Below are 19,296 nucleotides of genomic sequence, written 5' to 3' on the forward strand. Positions count from 1 at the left end.
GCACCCCTTCTAATCCACCACAGAGGTGAGGCTTGAAATCACCTCATAAAATGCTACTGCTTTCTTCTGGCGCAACAGCCAAGGTTGTCAACTCTTCTTCAAGCCAACCCCAAATACTTTAGCGATGCAAGGCAATTTTTTTTTTAGTATACACTATCAGATTGTAAAAGACCTGGGACACCTTTGGGTGCCCCAAGGAGAGCAGTACAATGGGTGTGGCCAAATTGCATCAACAGTGGGAGGGGCTTAAAAGGGACATGGTTAAATAAACCCAAAGCAGTCTTGTGCCCATAAAATCTGCTTAGACTAATAAAACAAATGTCAGTGTAAAAATATGAACTTATTTGACTAAGCTAAATTAAAAGTGGACAGTGGATATGTCAATAGTGCAGAGGTTGGGGTCAGTCAGTACAGAAGCACAGGGATGGAATGAGCCTCTCATAATGGGTACAGCAGGTATATAGACTTCGCAACTCAGCACAGGGATGGTGGGAAACCCCTCATAACAGGCATAGCAGTTGTACGTACCCAGGAACACAGGGATGGTGGGAACCCCTAATGGACACAGCAGGTGTACAGACCCTGGAACTCAGCACAGGGATGGTGGGAACCCCTCATAATGGGCACAGCAGGTGTACAGACCCAGGAACTCAGCACAGGGATGGTGGGAACCCCTCATAAGGGGCACAGCAGGTGTACAGACCCAGGAACTCAGCACAGGGATGGTGGGAACCCCTCATAAGGGGCACAGCAGGTGTACAGACCCAGGAACTCAGCACAGGGATGGTGGGAACCCCTAATGGGCACAGCAGGTGTACAGCTCCGGGAACTCAGCACAGGGATGGTGGGAACCCCTAATGGGCACAGCAGGTGTACAGCCCCAGGAACTCAGCACAGGGATGGTGGGAACCCCTAATGGGCACAGCAGGTGTACAGACCCAGGAACTCAGCACAGGGATGGTGGGAACCCCTCATAATGGGCACAGCAGGTGTACAGACCCAGGAACTCAGCACAGGGATGGTGAGAACCCCTCATAATGGGCACAGCAGGTGTACAGACCCGGGAACTCAGCACAGGGATGGTGGGAACCTCTCATAATTGGCACAGAAGGTACCTAGTATCAGCAGTAACCAGGAGACTACACAGGGACTAGTGGGCAGCAGTTGGACCTGTAGGCAGGGTTATCCACAGGTGGTCAGATCACCAGCAGAAGAAAAAGAAACCTAGAGAGCCGACACACCCCGCACAGCACTGATATCAGCTAAAGTAGCAGCATATGCACCAGGCCACCGATCACTCACCCACAGCTTCTGCTTCCAACCTACCACACTGCGACATGTGTCATTTGTCATGTGACTCCCCCACCTAGTTTCAACTGCAGTACCACGCTGCACCTCTAACCAGTCGCTTTGTGACTGTGTTGTCCCGTTCTCCTGGATACTTGGCTCTCTAGCAGTATGGTCCACCTCTGGCCTATGGATTGGGGTTACTCCTGACACCCCGATAGGAACTGACCTGTCTCCTGGCCACCTCTGACCCCTTGATGGGACCCTCTGTCTTTGCCCCCTGGGTGAGAACTTCCGTCTCCCTCACTTGGAGCGATCTCCCACCTAGAAGATCTGAGCTATCCTCAGACCTGAGTATATAATGACCATACACACCTGTGTGCTCACACAGATTGCAGGCACCTGGTAAACTCTGGACACAGGCTTGAAAGTTCCGATCCAGAACTACAGAATCCAAAGTCAAAAACACAGCTTTCTCCATTCAGGACCAGTTCACACCACATGCAGTCCAGTGCAAAAAAAAGAGCGACAATTTTGAAAAAAAAACGCATTATTTTTTACATTTTGCTATAATAAATATCCCTCCAAAAATATATAATAAAACATTGTTTTTCCTCAGTTTAGGCCGATACGTATTCTTCTACATATGATTGGTTTGCGCAAAAGTTATAGCGTCTACAAAATAGGGGGAAAGTTTTATGGCATTTTTATTAATAATTGTTTTTTTTACTAGTAATGGCGGCGATCAGCGATTTTTATCGTGACTGTGACGTTATGGCGGACACATCGGACATTTTTGACACATTTTTGGGACCATTGTCATTTATACAGCAATCAGTGCTATACAAATGCACTGATTCCTGTGTAAATGACTCTGGCAGTAAAGGGGTTAACCACTAGGATGCTTGTTTACATTAGCATTTCCCCGTTCTTCCTCTCCGTATCACGGAGCTTGCCGCAGGCCGCCTCTTAAGGGGCAACATACAGGTACGTTAGTTTGCCTGTACATGCCATTCTGCCGCAGTATATTTGTGTGAAGCGGTCGGCAAGCGGTTAATGAACTCAATGTGGCCAGTAATGGAGGAACCGTAGGGCAGCCTGCGATGGGTGGCGGAGGGGGTCGTGGAGTGTGTGTCCTGTGCGCACACCTGCTACGGGCAGCCCTGTAGTTACAAAATGACTGGGCACACTGAATTCACATCAGTGCGGTCGTTAGTTAAAGTTTGCCACTCGGTCCCAGCTGAGTCGAGTGTCCGGCTGAAACCCGGGCATCCGACTCCAAACCTGGGCTGTCTGGGTGAAACCCGGACGGATGGCAACCCTACAGATATGTAATCTAGGTCCTCCTGCCTGAGGACCCCTCCCATCCCCCAATACCAGCCTGAGGACCCCCCATCCCCCCAATACCAGCCTGAGGACCCCTCCCACCCCCCAATACCAGCCTGAGGCCCCCCCAATACCATTTACATAATATAATGACCCCTCACCCCCCATATATACAGTCAGGTCCATAAATATTGAGACATCAACACAATTCTAATCTTTTTGGCTCTATACACCACCACAATGGATTTGAAATGAAACAAACAAGATGTGCTTTAACTGCAAATTTTCAGCTTTAATTTGAGGGTATTTACATCTGAATCAGGTGAACAGTGTAGGAATTACAACATTTGTATATGTGCCTCCCACTTTTTTAAGGGACCAAAAGTAATGGGACAATTGGCTGCTCAGCTGTTCCATGGCCAGGTGTGTGTTATTCCCTCATCATCCCATTCACAAGGAGCAGATAAAAGGTCCAGAGTTCATTTCAAGTGTGCTATTTGCATTTGGAATCTGTTGCTGTCAACTCTCAATATGAGATCCAAAGAGCTGTCACTATCAGTGAAGCAAGCCATCATTAGGCTGAAAAAACAAAACAAACCCATCAGAGAGATAGCAAAAACATTAGGTGTGGCCAAATCAACTGTTTGAAACATCCTTAAAAAGAAAGAACGCACCGGTGAGCTCAGCAACACCAAAAGACCCGGAAGACCACGGAAAACAACTGTGGTAGATGACCGAAGAATTCTTTCCCTGGTGAAGAAAACCCCCTTCACGACAGTTGGGCAGATCAAGAACACTCTCCAGGATGTAGGTGTATGTGTGTCAAAGTCAACAATCAAGAGAAGACTTCACCAGAGTGAATACAGCGGGTTCACCACAAGATGTAAACCATTGGTGAGCCTCAAAAACAGGAAGGCCAGATTAGAGTTTGCCAAACAACATCTAGAAAAAGCCTTCACAGTTCTGGAACAACATCCTATGGACAGATGAGACCAAGATCAACTTGTACCAGAGTGATGGGAAGAGAAGAGTATGGAGAAGGAAAGGAACTGCTCATGATCCAAAGCATACCACCTCATCAGTGAAGCATGGTGGTGGTAGTATCATGGTATAGGCATGTATGGCTGCCAATGGAACATGGACAAAAGCAGCAGGATGAATTCTGAAGTGTTTTGGGCAATATTATCTGCTCATATTCAGCAAAATGCTTCAGAACTCATGGGACGGCGCTTCACAGTGCAGATGGACAATGACCTGAAGCATACTGTGAAAGCAACCAAAGAGTTTTTTTTAAGGGAAAGAAGTGGAATGTTATGCAATGGCCAAGTCAATCATCTGACCTGAATCTGATTGAGCATGCATTTCATTTGCTGAAGACAAAACTGAAGGGAAAATGCCCCAAGAACAAGCAGGAACTAAAGACAGTTGCAGTAGAGGCCTGGCAGAGCATCACCAGGGATGAAACCCAGCGTCTGGTGATGTCTATGCGTTCCAGACTTCAGACCCCATTCACACAGGGATGACTTGTCAGGCGACCTAGTCGCCTCCCGTTCTGTACTATGGAGCCGTTCTAAGGGGAGCGACGCAAGTCGCTCCGACTTAGAAAAGGGTTCCTGTACGACTTCGGGGGCGACTTGGGGCGACTTGCATAGACTTCTATGCAGAAGTCGTTTTGCAAGTCGCCCGGGCAGTCGTGTTGCCCCTGTGTGAATGGGGTCTCAGGCTGTAATTGACTGCAAAGGATTTGCAACCAAGTATTTAAAAGTGAAAGTTTGATGGATGATTGCTAATCTGTCCCATTACTTTTGGTCCCTTAAAAAGTGAGAGGCACATATACAAACTGTTGTAATTCCTACACCATTCATCTGATTTGGATGTAAATACCCTCAAATTAAAGCTGAAAGTCTGCAGTTAAAGAACATCTTGTTCGTTTCATTTCAAATCCATTGTGGTGGTGTATAGAGCCAAAAAGATTAGAATTGTGTCGATGTCCCAATATTTATGGACATGACTGTATTTATATAGTATAACCCCCCAATATATCATGTATAAGTATGACCCTCCAAATCCTAAATCATGTAAATAAGTATAGTGTAACCCCCCCAGCCCAATACAGCATGCATATAGTATAATTCCCCCCCGCATATATCATGTATATAGTATAATGATCCCCCTCTCCTCCCCCTTTCCCATATATCCTGTATGTAGTATAAAAAACCCTCCCCCCTATATATATCATGCATGTAGTATGATGACCCCCCTATATATATATCAAGTATGAAGTATAATGACCCCCCTATATTTATCATGTATTTGTATAACAAACCCCTCCCCCCATATATATCATGCATGTAGTATAATGACCCCCCTATATATATATCATGTATGTAGTATAATAACCCCCCCCCCCCAATATATATCATGTATGCAGTATAATGACCCCCCTATATTTATCATGTATGTAGTATAATAACCCCCCCAATATATATCCTGTATGGAGTATAATGACCCTCCCCCAATATTTAACATCAGTGTCTGACCTCACAAATGCTCTTCTGGAGGAATGGTCAAACATTCCCATAGACACACTCCTAACCCTTGTGGACGGCCTTCCCAGAAGAGATGAAGCTGTTATAGCTGCAAAGGGTGGGCCAACTCAATACTGAACCCTACGGACTAATACTGGGATGCCATTAAAGTTATTGTGCGTGTAAAGGCAAGTGTCCCAATACTTTTGGTGATATAGTGTATATTCACATGCTATCAACAGATCGATCCACACATGTTCAGCAAGGACATTCTGCATGATGGTGAGCCATGATTGCTGTTTGGTGTCACATTCTTTCACACTGAAAAGTAAAGGAAATGTGTTCTGTGTAGACATCTGATAGCTGTGAGGGCAGCTAGAATTAGTGAGCACCATGTAAAGACATGATAACAAATTGTGACATCTGAACATCTTCGAAATAATGTTTTTTTTATTTTTTTTTTATCTTTTTATAAAAGTTATAAACACAAATCAAAGTAACAACAAGATAAGACCAGTACAAATCTGGATGGTGGAACCCATACAGGTTAACATCACGTTAATCAAGAAAAAATATACTGAAAGGGGTGACACCATGTAATAATGAGGTGCTGATCATACATTCCAACAATAAGCAAAATACAGTAAAGAGGTATCTCAGATAAGTATGGTGTCTGTGCGACATGTCCAAAGTGGTCAGGGGCTCAGTCAACCATTTTCAGCATACCTTGTCATATTTTTTGGGGACAACCTCTATTGGCATAGGTATCTTTGTGCAGAAGTAAGCTGTGGTTCATAAGTTGCTTCCAGAAGGAGAGGGATTGGGGAGGGGGGGGGGGTTTCCATTGCATTGTGATGGCCTTCCTGGCATAAAACAGGAGCAGACCAATTAAAGTACGCTCAGAGGGTTGAATTGATGTGGGGGCAACTAGGTTAATCAAGGCCATCACTTCAACCCAATAACCCACTACACAAGGACAGGACCAAAATATGTGGGAGAAATCTCCTGGGGAATTGCCACATCTCCAGCACTCCATTGGATTGGAGGGGTCAATTTTGTGGAGCCTGTAAGAGGGTAAAGTAGGCTTTATGCACCAGTGGCGGCTGGTGCCTCATCGGTTGCCAGATCACTTACCCTGTGCTGCTATCTCTGGATGACACTGCCACCCCCAGAGCCGGGTGCTGGGCTTGCTGACTCCACACACTGCTCCCGGACTGACATGTTGGAGGGTACCCGCCGGCGATGGCTTCCCCCATTTGTGTCCCGGCCTCCATGTCTCCCCTTCGTCTTCCACTGGTGGCTGGTGGGTCAGTCGGGCTTCCCCTGCATCTCCTCCTCGGCATCACGGTGGTCGTGTGGCTCATCCCTCCTCCCCCTAGGCCAATAGGATCGCTTCTCCTTTCGGCCAATCAGGAAATGGGTCTCAGGACCCGCATCCTGTTTGGCCGGGAGGAGAATTCGTGTGACAATAGCGAATATTCATTCGCTATTGTCACACAACTGGGCGGGCTCAGGGTGCAGTGCTCTGCCCCCCGGACCCACCCTTTTCTGAAACCTAATAGAGCCTCTGGCTTTATTCACGTGCTCAAAAAAAACCAAAAAAAAAAAACATTGCAACCCATGCACTCGGCGCCCCGCATGTAGATTAGGGAGCCGGACACATGGATGGGGGGGCCGCCACTGCTATGCACTATTTAAAATAGTACAAGTCGGTCATGAAAGGAAGCCAAAGTCCGGAAGGGGAGGTCCCAGTCATCGTTGTCCAATTCCAGAATGTCACGGAGCCAGCGGGTCCAAAGCCTTTCCAAGGGGGGCAAACACACAAAAATGAAATGAGTCGAGCTGGGAGGTAGGTTTCACATCATACTCTGTTCGGAGCATTGGTTCCAGTTCAGATGGGACAACCATACATGAGGAAATGTGCTACGAAGGCATGAGAGAGCTGTAAAGAGCAAAAAAAGTAGTTTGAGGGGACATTATAATTATAGGAAAGCTGGGACAGGGGCATTAGGGAATGCTGCTGCACCACATGAGAAATCATTTTGATATTGTATTTAGTCCAGGCATATGGATCTGGTAGCAGATACAGATGTGGCAGGGTAGGTTAAGCCAAAGTGGAGCATATGGGGACACCGCTTCTTTCTGATAGCTCTCACAGGCCAGACCAACCCACCAGGCCCACAAGGTAGTAGCATGGAGGGGTGGTAAGAGTCTAGGGGGCTTGTGGACCTCTGAGTATAAGGATTTTGAGCGCTTCTAGGGAGCAGACCACTGCTGCCTCCAGAAGTGTAGAAGGGTTAGAAGAGTCAGGGTTCAGCCACCATGCCGCCATTACCAATTGGGTGGCCAGGACATATTTCTGGCAGTCAGGGAAAGCAAGGCCTCCCTGCTTGGCAGGGTGCATTAAGGTGGCCAATTTGTAACGTGGAGTTTAGGGACTTCAGAGAAAAGAGAATAGTTGATTTAATTTTGCAAAAAAGGATTTTAGTATCCACTGTGGGGATTGCTGAAATAGGTAAGTAAATTTAGGGATAATCTTCATTTTTATTAAGGTAATACGGCCCAATAGGGACAAGGCCAAGCTCTCTAATGCCTTCAGCTTTGTCTTTAATTCTGGAAGAATTGGGTGTAAATTTAGGGGGAGGAAGTCCGAGACCTGATGGGAGATTACCACCCCTAAATATTTAAAGAAATCCACCCATTGCTAGGGAATATCCAGAGGGGCCCGTGGATCTGGCAGCCTGGTCTATAGGAAAGAAGAGTGACTTGGCCCAATTCACCCTGAGTCCGGTAACTACAGAAAGAGTTCAAGACCCGTAGGGCTCCCTGCAATGATGGACCTGCGTCATTCAGGAATAACAGCAGGTCGTCTGCATATAGGGCCACCTTCTCCTCCAGCCAGCTGATACACAGCCCATTAATATGAGGGGAGGTCCGCAGAGCCTCAGCCACTGGCTCAATGGCTGTGGCAAAGAGGGCCAAGGAGAGAGGGCAGCCCTGTCTATGTTACTTGAAAAGGGCGAACAGTCCACCGCCTAGTCTGACAGAGGAAGTGGGGGTTATGATACCGTACCTTGAGCCATTCTTTAAACACCAGAGGGAAGCCCATTTTGCGAAGTGTCTCCCATAGAAAAGGCCATTAAACCGGGTCAAAGGTCTTCTCTATATCGAGGGTGGCTACCACTCTCGAGCATGCGTTGATGTGTGGGGCATGTAAATTTGTATGTAGTCTGCGGAAATTTATATCAGTGGCTCTATGGGGCATAAAACCCGTCAGATTCTATAATAGAGCATAACATGTGTTGCAGTCTGAGGTTTGTCAGAATTTTGAAATCATTGATAATCAGAGTGATGGGTCTATATGAAGCAAAAGCTTTGGGGTCTTTAGGTGATTTGTATATAAGGATCAAATGGGCATGATACATAAAGGTAGGCAACATACCCTCTGCCAGACATTGAGTATATAACGAGGCCAGAAGTGGGGCGAGCAGTTCACTATGGGATTTATAAAAGTCAATTAAAAGACCATCTAGGCCTGGGGCCATCCCAGAAGGGAAGGATTTTATTGCGTTAAGAACTTGTAACGTGGTAATGGGTGGTACTAATGCTTTGCGCTCCTTGTCCAAAAGCCATCCAAGCACCAGAGGATCTAAGAGATTGTGCAGGTCCCTTGGATTAAAATCGGAGGGGAAGGTGGAGGAGTAAAAAGGTCTCTAAGACCTCTGGAGGGGATGAAACGGTCTCCCCAGTGGAGTTGGTAAGCTCAGGGATCAGGGTAAGGGATTGATCGTGGTGGGCCAACATGGCCAATAAATGGCCGTTACAATCTCCCTGCTCAAAAAAGCATTGTTTATTTTTGTACACGTCTAATATAGTGACTTCTGCTATATGCAGTTGTAGGTCTCTCTGAGAAGCCAGCAAAGAGTCAGTTACTCTCCATAGACGCAGCATTGTAAGCTTCAGTGTGGCAGGTAACGGATTATTGAAAGGAATAGGTGATGGCTGCTTGGTCTTCATGTCTCCGTTCCCAGTGGAAGCCTGTTGAGGGGAAACGTGCGTCGGATGGAGCAAGTGGCTGTGATGCCATCACGTTTTATTCATTTTTTTCCCTATGCAGTGAGAAGGCTCAACCCTCTGCTGCCTGTGAAACATTTTTATCCAGTTCCCTTTGCTGTGCACTATTTGCGGTGATGTTGCTGTGCAATTTGATTTGACTTTTTGGCTTTCAGTTTCTGAAATGCTGTGTTCTTAGTGCTGCGTGCAATTGCTGTGGAATTACAAGTGACTTTTAAGAAATTTTTACATCTACACTATGGAGTTTCCCCCGTTTTGTTTTCATTGAGGGGTCTGGATGTGTGGAGGATTGAGGGAAGATAATTGACCTTCCCTCCAACACCTGAACCCAAAGAAAGTGTCTTTTGGTTATTCCATTGAAGAAAAACAGGAAAAACTTTCTGGATTACTACCCAGGTGGAGATCACAGATGCCGGCAGGCGAATGCAACAAGCCTTTAAGATCTCTATAATTTGAGATCCTACAGATTCGGTAAGCGAGCATTTCTACTATACTTACCTATAGCGTGAAGATCATTTATTTGTTTGTTCCAAAGCAGAAGATTCATGATTGATCTACAATACAAGATATCCTCATATGGACTTTATCTTTTATGACACATCACAAGGGTGTTTATTTCTGCTATTTTTTTAAAGAGGAACAAGTAATTTAATTGGTGTGTTGAAAGATTATGAACGCATAGATCTATACAATTGATTTTTTTCACATAAGCACCAGTTTTAATAGGCACTTGGTAACTTTTTATTTATAGTTCACCATTTGAATAGTTATTCGTTTAACCCATTGGTATAAGTAAAAGTAAATGGAGTAAATTAGTTGCTCCTTATTTATGACATATAAACAAGATATTTCAGCTATATTGAAAAATGTATCTATTTTTTTAAAACATTTCCTCACGAGAATAGTGGTGAATCACGGAAATGTAGTTGTATACATTGTATTCAGATACATAGTTATTGGTGGCGCGCTTGTATTTTTTTGTTACTTTGTTTGGGTCCTTTTTGTATTTTTGACTTACACGAGCAGCTGCACCGTTTTGTTGTTTTTTTACATATGGTTAGCGCAAAATATACTCTTTTGATACTTTTTTGATAGCAGTAATGGAGAATATGTATTGCCCTCTGGTGTAAACCTTAATGGCATCCCAAGTAATTTCGGGAGAGGAGGACCCGGTGTTATGTTCCCGGAATTCAGCTAGCAACGGGGAAATTTCTTCCAGGTTTTATCGTCAAAGTTTTATTGATGAAGGTAAAGTTAGAAGCTGATTGGCTGCCATGCACAGCTGCAGCAGATTCTGCACTCTCCAGGGTTTAGTAAATGATCCCCCATGTGTAGCCATGGTTAGAGCACAGTAAAATGTATAAAAGCAAGATTGGAAGGGACCTGAAAAGATATCTCATGAACAGCAAAATTCTGTGAAAGCCAGCAACTTAATTTAAAGACAAACATAGAAACACAAACCAAAACCCCAACTAGCACTGAGGTGCATACCCTGCCCATATCAAGCACCCATCCAAAAACCAGGAAGGGTGCAGATAGGGGCCTTAGACCCATAACAAAATACAACTGGTGAGAGCAACCGATACTATGTCCAGTAAAGCCTTTGAGGAATCTCTAGCAGTGCATAAGATACCAACAGGCCGAGGAGTCTGCACCGAGGAAGCGGGTGGGACATTAGGGAGTGATCGCCAATGGAACCCCAGGTGAAGTACAGCGGGGCTTTGTTGGGGGGACCCCAAGTACCAAAACACTAGCAACTAGAAAGCAATGGGTGGAAATGTAGCTGGAGCTCCTGAGCTACAGCCAGCGGCAAATTTGTAATGGAGAAATGGAGGAGAAGAAGGAATAATGTTAGTATAACAGACAGGGATGATGTATAATCATATCTATTCTCTCAGATGAGTAAAGCACATCTTCAAAGTCTCATAGAATAAAGGTAGTCAAAAGAAAACAATTCCTTGGTCATTTAACTTGCAACAGGTAACGTAGAACAGGAGGACCCGGGACAATGGACAGGATGACAGTCAGACCTTAGGGGGTGTCCAGCCACTCAGGGGCTGCTCTTTAAAAAAAATAGGCAGGACTTAAGGTGTGTTATTCCCCATTTATTCTGAAAATCATAAAAGAAGGTGTGATAGATGTGCGAGTGTCAGCTCATAAGACTTATCCAGCCCTGGCGCCCTTCTGCACAGTACTTGTCTGTACTTTGTACTCCTCTACTACCACAGCGTTTAGCTGTAAATATCAGAAGATGTTTCATGTGTGTGCTGAGATATAGTAAAAGGAAATCATCACCCCTTCCCTCCAAACCCCCCCCTTTTATCAAAGTATCCAAGCTGCTGGAAAACACTGCACCCCCCACAACAATCAGAGAGGACAACCCCAATTCTAAAAAAAAAAAAAAAATTGGGGTGCTGTGTAATCAAATCTACATGAAAACAGAATGGAATGATCTGCAAATCTCATAAACCCGGATTTTATTCACCATAGAAAATAGAAAACATATCCAATGTTTAAACTGAGAAAATGGACCATTTTAACTACTTCCCGACCGCCGCACGACGATGTACGTCCTAAGTTTGAAGGGGTATATCATTGTTATGGCAGCAGCTAGCTGCCATAACCCCGGTATCCCCGTTTTCGTGCGCCGGCCGGCTTTCAGATAAAAGTGGTCCCTGCGGCGGATTCGCCGCAAGATCACTTTTATCGGTGGCGGGAGGGGGCCCCCCCCTCCCGCTGCGATCCGGTGCCCTCCGCCGCTTACCGGAGCAGTCGGTAGCGGCGGAGGCGATCGCGTCCTGTGCCGTGGTGTGTCTGGAGACGAGTGAGGCCAAGATGGCGCTCACTCGTCTCCATGACACTGCTGGGCGGAAGCGACGTCAAAACGTCACTTCCGTCCACGCCTCTTAAAGGCATATTTTTTCAAATGTCATTTTTCTAAATGACTTTTTTTTTTTTTTTTTTTTTTTATTGCATTTTAGTGTAAATATGAGATGTGAAGTCTTTTTGACCCCAGATCTCATATTTAAGAGGTCCTGCCATGCTTTTTTCTATTACAAGGGATGTTTACATTCCTTGTAATAGAAATAAAAGTGACACAATTTTTTTTTTTTTAAACAGTGTAAAAATAAATAAAATATTGTAAAATAAATTAAAAAAAAAAAAATTTTTAAAACTCCCCTGTCCCGACGAGCTCGCGCGCAGAAGCGAACGCATACGCGAGTAGCGCCTGCATATGAAAACGGTGGTCAAACCACACATGTGAGGTATCGCCGCGACCGGTAGAGCGAGAGCAATAATTCTAGCCCTAGACCTCCTCTGTAGCACAAAATATGCAACCTGTAGAATTTTTTAAACGTCGCCTATGGAGATTTTTGAGGGTAAAAGTTTGACGCCATTCCACGAGCGGGCGCAATTTTCAAGCATGACATGTTGGGTATCAATTTACTTGGCGTAACATTATATTTCACAATATAAAGAAAAATTGGGATAACTTTACTGTTGTTTTATTTTTTTATTCAAAAAAGTGAATTTTTTCCAAAAAAAGTGCGCTTATAAGACCGCTGCGCAAATACGGTGCAAAAAAAAGTATTGCAATGACCGCCATTGTATTCTCTAGGGTGTTAGAAGAAAAACCATATATAATGTTTGGGGGTTCTAAGTAACTTTCTAGCAGAAAAACCTGTTTTAAACATGTAAACACCTAAAATCCAAAACGAGGCTGGTCTTAAAGTGGTTAAGAAAAAAAAATAAGGTGATTTTGAAATTGATGGCAACAACACGTCTTAGAAAATTTGGGACAGGGCAACAAAAAGCTGGCAAAGTAAGTGGTACTAACAAGGAAGAGCTGGAAGAACATTTTGGAATGAATTAGGTTAATTGGCAACCTAACCAGTCAGAGTGTCTCAGAAGTAAAGATGGGTAGAGGTTCACCAATCTATTAAAAGCTGTGTCTAAAAATGTTTGCACAGTTTCAGCAGTGTTCCCCAATGTAAACTCGCTAAGACTTTAAATATATCATCATCTACAGTACATAATATCATCAGACAATTCTGAGAATCTGGAGAAATCTGTGTGCGGAAGGGACAAGGCTGAAACACAATATTGGATGGCGGTGATCTTCAGGCCCTCAGATGGCACTGCATAATAAACATGCATTAATGTGTGATGGACATCACTGCATGAGCTCAGGAATACTTCCAGAGATCACTGTCTGTGAATACAGCTCACCGTGCCATCCAGAAATACAAGCTAAAGTTCTATCATGCAAAAAAGAAGCCATATCTGAACATGATCTAAAAACACTGCCGTCTGCTCTGGACCAAAGCTCATGTAAAATGGTCTGTTGCAAAGTGGAAAATTGTTCTGTGGTCAGACGAATCGAAATTTGACATTCTTTTTTGGCCAACCCGAGTGCCGCATTCCTCTGGACTAAAGAGGAGAGGGAACTTCTGGCTTGTTATCAGAGCTCAGTTTAAAAGCCGGCATCTCTAATGGTATGGGGGAGGGGGGCATTAGTGTGTATGGAATGGGCAGCTTGTACATCTGAAAAGGCACCATCAATGCTGAAAGATAGATCCAGGTTTAGAGCAGCAGATGCTTCCATCCAGACATCTTTTTCAGAGAAGGCCTTGGATATTTCAGCAGGACAATGCAAAACCGAATACTGCATCTATGACAACAGTATGGCTTCCTAGAAGAAGAGTCTGGGGGCTTCACTGGCCTGCCTGCAGTCCAGACCTTTCACTAATTGGAAATATATGAAACAAAAATTACGACAAGATGACCCAGGACTGTTGAGCAGTTAGAATCCTATATCAGGCAAGACTGGGACAACATTCCTCTCCCAAAACTCCAGCAACCGGTCTCCTCAGTTCCCAGATGTTTACAGAGTGTTGGTAAAAGAAGAGAGGATGCTAGGCTGTGCTAAACATGTAAAAAATATCCTAAGATGAACTTCTGCGCTACTAAAGTGAATGCTATGTGAAATGCTGCAAAATCAAAAAAGTGAACACCACTCACTAACTGAAATCTGAAAATACCACAATCAGTAATTGTGCCTGTGATTTTGCGCAAAACAGAATAAACAATAAATAATCAATAAATTTGCATAGGTGTTAAATCATATATAAATCAAATAGTCCATAAGTGAATATTCGTGACTGTAGTGCAAATCAATCAAGTGAATAAGATGCGTGAATAATCTATACAGTGATACATCAAAAGTGTAAAGTGCATTGATAGTAGATCTCGTGACTTTCGTGGTGTTGGATACCCACTAGGGGCTCCCAGAACTCTCACCTTGTTGACATCAAAATAATGCCTTTATGTATCCATTCAGGACTGTACTTGTTCCAATCCAATCGGTGTAGTCGTTCTGGTGCGTCTATGGGGAGATGCCGTTTTCTCCGGTGAATGGACTCCACATATGGGGTGTAATCAAAAAGGAGGATACACCAATAGGGAGATATCGTTAAAGCCGAAGATTTTATTTAAAATTATCTGCTTACATAGAGGTAGCGTTGAAACAGCAATTCAAACAGTGTGTTTACAATCCCCGCTACGTCACTTCCGGTCCGCGCTGTTGTGTATCCGGTTACGTCCTACCTGAGGAAGCCATGTGATATGACGTAACGCGTAGGACGTAACTGGATACACAACAGCGCGGACCGGAAGTGACGTAGCGGGGATTGTAAACACACTGTTTGAATTGCTGTTTCAACGCTACCTCTATGTAAGCAGATAATTTTAAATAAAATCTTCGGCTTTAACGATATCACCCTATTGGAGTATCCTCCTTTTTGATTACGCCCCATATGTGGAGTCCATTCACCGGAGAGAACGCCATCTCCCCATAGACGCACCAGAATGACTACACCGATTGGATTGGAACAAGTACAGTTCTGAATGGATACATAAAGGCATTATTTTGATGTCAACAAGGTGAGAGTTCTGGGAGCCCCTAGTGGGTATCCAACACCACGAAAGTCACGAGATCTACTACCAACGCACTTTACACTTTTGATGTATCACTGTATAGATTATTCACGCATCTTATTCACTTGATTGATTTGCACTACAGTCACGAATATTCACTTATGGACTATTTGATTTATATATGATTTAACACCTATGCAAATTTATTGATTATTCACTGTGCTAAACATGGCCCCACCCCCAACTTTTTTGAGACGTGTTGCTGCCAATTTCAAAATGACTTTTTTTTTCTTAAAATAGTTCATTTTCTCAGTTTAAGCCCTTCCCGACCAGCCGCCGCAGTTATACTGTGGCAGGTTGGCCCCCCTGGGTGAGCCAGCGTAGCTATACGCCGGCTTGCCTTTTGACCACTAGGGGGAGTGCGGCGCCACGCCGGAAGCCGATGCACATGCCCGCTGGTAGCAATGACCGCCGGGCACCCGCGATCGCTCCACACAGAGACAGAATGGAGATCTGTCAATGTAAACAGACAGGTCTCCGTCCTGTCAGGGGTGAGGAGAGTTATCTATTGTTCATACCAAGTATGAACAATAGATCGCTCCCCTCACCCAGGCAGTCCCATTTCCCCCAGTTAGAATCACTCCCTAGGTAATACATTTAACCCCTTGATCGCCCCCTAGTGTTAACCCCTTCCCTGCCAGTGACATTTACACAGTAATCTGTGCATTTTTATAGCACTGATCACTGTATAAATGCCAATGGTCCCAAAAATGAGTCAAGTGTCTGATCTGTCCGCCTTAATGTCGCAGTCCTGCTAAAAATCGCAGATCACAGCCATTACTAGTAAAAAGAAAAAAATAATAAAAATGCCATAAATCTTTCTCCTATTGTGTAAATGCTATAACTTTTGTGCAAACCAATCAATATACGCTTATTGCGATTTTTACTACCAAAAATATGTAGAAGAATACATATTGATCTAAACTGAGGAAAAAATTAGCTTTTTTATGAAAAAAAAATGGGGATATTTATTATAGCAAAAAGTAGAAAATATTGTTTTTTTTTTTTTTTTCAAAATTGTCGCTCTTTTTTTGTTTATAGCGCAAAAAATAAAAACCGCAGAGATTATCAAATACCACCAAAAGAAAGCTCTATTTTGTAGGAAAAAAAGGACGTCAATTTTGTTTGGGTACAGTGCCGCACGACCGCGCAATAGTCAGTTAAAGCAACGCAGTGCCGTATCGCAAAAAATGGCCTGGTCATTGAGCAGCCAAATCTTCCGGGGCTGAAGTGGTTAAACATTTGATATGTTTTGATATATTTTCTATGAATAAAATACGGGTGTATGAGATTTACAGATCACTGCATTCTGTTTTTAATGTCGATTTTATACAGTGCCCCAACTTTTATGGGGTTGTATACACACACACTCTTCAACATCTTCAATCATTTGGAATGAACGTTTTCATGGTCACAGCTGTCCCTGCAATCCCAACCAAGGTGATGTATTCCATTAGGGATATTAGATGGTCATGCATGTTTGGTGAATTTGTGACGGTCTAATAACTGCTTGTTTATAAACTATTAAAAATAAAAAATAAAAATCCTGGGCACAAGTGCACTTCAATGGTTTGGTAGAAGGACTTTATTTAAAACTCTTAAGAACCCAACTCAGTTTTAGCAGCATTTTAGGACTCTAAACACATTTTTTTCAAAGGTTAAAAACACGGGGTAAAGACAGACATGGTAAAAGGAAAAAAAAATTAAAATTAAAAACAGTACAATAAAATGAAAATATAAAGTACAGTATTGATTCAGTTCGGACTTACAGCCACTTTAAAGTGGTTCTAAAGGATATTTTTTTTTACCTTAAAGTGGAGTTCCACCCAAAGATGGAACTTCCGCTTTAAGTGATTGTGACCCCGATATGCCACTTTTGGCATGTAATTTTTTGGGGGCGGCGGGGAGCGGATACCTTTTTTTTTAAAGGCATCCCACTTCCTCTCGGGGTTCCGTTGCGCTGGAAGTTCACCTCTCCCCCCTCCCTGCAATCTTCTGGGACATGTCAAAGGTCCCAGAAGATTGCCCGGCCATTCACAGCGCGCAGCGTGGCTCGTGTATTGTGCAGTGCATGCCAGGCTGAGAAGCCACAGCCGGGCGCCCACACCTTGGCTTGTTGAGGGGGCACTTGGAGGAGAAGAGAGCAGGGGACTCCAGAAGAGGGGGATCTGGACCGCTCCATATAATACCTTTGCACAGAGCAGGCAAGCATGTTTATTATTTTGATTAAAAAATACTTTTGGCCTTTACAATCACTTTAAATACATTTTTGCAAATTCAAATTTTTTTTTGGCACTTATGTTCCTTATGCTGATGAAGGAGTGGAGAATGCCAGTGGGGGACTCCAGAAGAGGAGGATCCGGACTGCCCTCTATAAAATCCCATTGCACCAAGCAGGTAAGTAAAATCTAATAAATGTTTATTTTATTTAAAAATAGATTTTCTTTTTTGGACGTCTGTTTGGTGGTCACATGAGAGAAGAAGAGTAAGCCAACTATAGAAGCTACGAGCTGGTGCATGGCAGGGTCGTATTGCCAGTGGCGTAGCATGGGTTGGCAGCGTCCAGGGCAAGGCAAGAAAAAGTCCTAACCTGTGGACTTTTAAGGGAGGGAGGGAGGGAGAGGGAGAGGGGGAGAGAGAGACAGAGAGACAGACAGAGAGAGACAGACAGAGAGAGACAGACAGAGAGAGGCAGAGAGAGAGAGAGACAGAGAGAGAGACAGAGAGAGAGAGAGAGAGAGAGAGAGAGAGAGGGGCAGAGAGAGAGAGGGGCGGAGAGAGAGAGAGAGAGAGAGAGAGAGAGAGAGAGAGGCGGAGAAAGAGAGAGAGACACAGAGAGAGGCAGAGAGAGAGACACAGAGAGAGAGAGAGAGAGGCGGGGAGAGAGAGAGAGAGAGGCGGAGAAAGAGAGAGAGAGAGAGGCGGGGAGAGAGAGAGAGAGAGGCGGAGAAAGAGAGAGAGGCAGAGAGAGAGAGGCAGAGAGAGAGACACAGAGAGAGAGAGAGGCGGGGAGAGAGAGAGAGGCGGAGAGAGAGAGAGAGAGAGAGAGGCGGGGAGAGAGAGAGAGGCGGAGAGAGAGAGAGAGAGAGGCGGAGAAAGAGAGAGAGACAGAGAGAGAGGCAGAGAGAGAGAGAGAGGCGGGGAGAGAGAAAGAGAGAGAGAGGGAGAGAGAGAGAGAGAGAGAGAGAGAGAGAGAGAGAGGGGGGAGAGAGGAAGAGAGGGAGTGGGAGAAAGGGAGAGGGAGAGAGAGGAAGGGGGAGAGAGAAGAAGGGGAGAGAGAGGGAGAGAGAGAGAGAGAGAGAGAGAGAGAGAGAGAGAGAGAGAGAGAGAGAGAGAGAGAGAGAGAGAGAGAGAGAGAGGAAGGGGGGAAGATGGCAATCAGCAGTGCAGGTGGGTAATGGGGACTCACCTCAGTGTTGGGGGTATCCAATGCAGCTCTACACCCTGGGGATCAGGATCCTCTCCATACTCCCTCCAGTACCGTATTTGTGCTGCATTCTGCTTGATAATCCCTTCGGGATAGTAGCAGTGCTCCGATCACACCCCCGTAAACCACCCAAGTTCTCTGAGAACTGGGCCAGGATCAGACCGGTGGGGTGTTCGGTGTGAGCTGTGTGCCACCTGCTCCTCCCCCCTCTGCCAGATGAAGCTGGCTCCCCTCCCTACATGTGGACCAGACAGAGCGAGTAGCTGCAGAGGAGCCAGGACTAGAATCGGTGGAGTCTTGGCTAAAAGCGCTGCAGGGAGTCTGGGGGGAGAAGAGGGGCGGTGGCATCAGCACTGTACCAGATAGCCGACACCATGATCGGATATGGGATGACTGTGCCCCCCACCCCCACACTACACCACTGCAGATTTCAAGGAAGAAACGAGGAAATGAATAGACTTCCATAGGTTGGCGTGTACATTGCTATCATCCCTCTAAACACTGAAAAGTGACAAACCTCAAAAATGGGATTTTAAAGGCAATTGTGAAAAAGAAAAAAGTATATAATTAAGAAAATTATATATATATAAAAATGAGAATTTATTGAAATAAAACATGAATCATAAAAACAGAATACTTATGGAAACAAACCAAAAG

General features: G+C 44.6%; 1 protein-coding gene across 1 annotated transcript in view; it reads right to left on the minus strand.

Moving 5' to 3' along the window:
• The window catches only part of LOC141145590 (E3 ubiquitin-protein ligase TRIM39-like), a 278,243-nt gene that overhangs the window by 117,398 nt on the left and 141,549 nt on the right, over positions 1 to 19,296 (minus strand). The window lies entirely within an intron of this gene.

Source organism: Aquarana catesbeiana, linkage group LG05 (genome assembly GCF_042186555.1).
Source record: "Aquarana catesbeiana isolate 2022-GZ linkage group LG05, ASM4218655v1, whole genome shotgun sequence".
NCBI lineage: Eukaryota > Metazoa > Chordata > Amphibia > Anura > Ranidae > Aquarana > Aquarana catesbeiana.